Raw genomic sequence first — 1,915 nt, 5'->3', positions numbered from 1 at the left:
CCAAATCAAAATGGAGATCCAGCAATATATGGAAACAAATGACAACAACAACACTAAGCCCCAACTTCTGTGGGACACAGCAAAAGCAGTCTTAAGAGGAAAGTATATAGCAATCCAAGCATATTTAAAAAAGGAAGAGCAATCCCAAATGAATGGTCTAATGTCACAATTATCGAAATTGGAAAAAGAAGAACAGATGAGGCCTAAGGTCAGCAGAAGGAGGGACATAATAAAGATCAGAGAAGAAATAAATAAAATTGAGAGGAATAAAACAATAGCAAAAATCAATGTAACCAAGAGCTGGTTCTTCGAGAAAATAAACAAAATAGATAAGCCTCTAGCCAGACTTATTAAGAAGAAAAGAGAGTCAACACAAATCAACAGTATCAGAAACGAGAAAGGAAAAATCACGACGGACCCCACGGAAATGCAAAGAATTATTGGAAAATACTATGAAAACCTATATGCTAACAAGCTGGGAAACCTAGGAGAAATGGACAACTTCCTAGAAAAATATAACCTTCCAAGATTGACCCAGGAAGAAACAGAAAATTTAAACAGACCAATTACCAGCAACGAAATTGAAGAGGTAATCAAAAAACTACCAAAGAACAAAACCCCCGGGCCAGATGGATTTACCTCGGAATTTTATCAGACATACAGGGAAGACATAATACCCATTCTTCTTAAAGTTTTCCAAAAAATAGAGGAGGAGGGGATACTCCCAAACTCATTCTATGAAGCTAACATCACCCTAATACCAAAACCAGGCAAAGACCCCACCAAAAAAGAAAACTACAGACCAATATCCCTGATGAACGTAGATGCAAAAATACTCAACAAAATATTAGCAAACCGAATTCAAAAATACATCAAAAGGATCATACACCATGACCAAGTGGGATTCATCCCAGGGATGCAAGGATGGTACAACATTCGAAAGTCCATCAACATCATCCACCACATCAACAAAAAGAAAGACAAAAACCACATGATCATCTCCATAGATGCTGAAAAAGCATTTGACAAAGTTCAACATCCATTCATGTTAAAAACTCTCAGCAAAATGGGAATAGAGGGCAAGTACCTCAACATAATAAAGGCCATCTATGATAAACCCACAGCCAACATTATATTGAACAGCGAGAAGCTGAAAGCATTTCCTCTGAGATCGGGAACTAGACAGGGATGCCCACTCTCTCCACTGTTATTTAACATAGTACTGGAGGTCCTAGCCACGGCAATCAGACAAAATAAAGAAATACAAGGAATCCAGATTGGTAAAGAAGAAGTTAAACTGTCACTATTTGCAGATGACATGATACTGTACATAAAAAACCCTAAAGACTCCACCCCAAAACTACTAGAACTGATATCGGAATACAGCAAAGTTGCAGGATACAAAATCAACACACAGAAATCTGTGGCATTCCTATATACTAACAATGAACCAACAGAGAGAGAAATCAGGAAAACAACTCCATTCACAATTGCATCAAAAAAAATAAAATACCTAGGAATAAACCTAACCAAAGAAGTGAAAGACTTATACTCTGAAAACTACAAGTCACTCTTAAGAGAAATTAAAGGGGACACTAACAGATGGAAACTCATCCCATGCTCGTGGCTAGGAAGAATTAATATCGTTAAAATGGCCATCCTGCCCAAAGCAATATACAGATTTGATGCAATCCCTATGAAACTACCAGCAACATTCTTCAATGAACTGGAACAAATAATTCAAAAATTCATATGGAAACACCAAAGACCCCGAATAGCCAAAGCAATCCTGAGAAAGAAGAATAAAGTAGGGGGGATCTCACTCCCCAACTTCAAGCTCTACTATAAAGCCATAGTAATCAAGACAATTTGGTACTGGCACAAGAGCAGAGCCACAGACCAATGGAACAGACTA

The sequence above is a fragment of the Manis pentadactyla genome, chromosome 15, assembly GCF_030020395.1.
Source record: "Manis pentadactyla isolate mManPen7 chromosome 15, mManPen7.hap1, whole genome shotgun sequence".
Lineage (NCBI taxonomy): Eukaryota > Metazoa > Chordata > Mammalia > Pholidota > Manidae > Manis > Manis pentadactyla.
The sequence above is the reverse complement of the archived record's forward strand: the minus strand, read 5'-3'. Positions refer to the sequence as shown.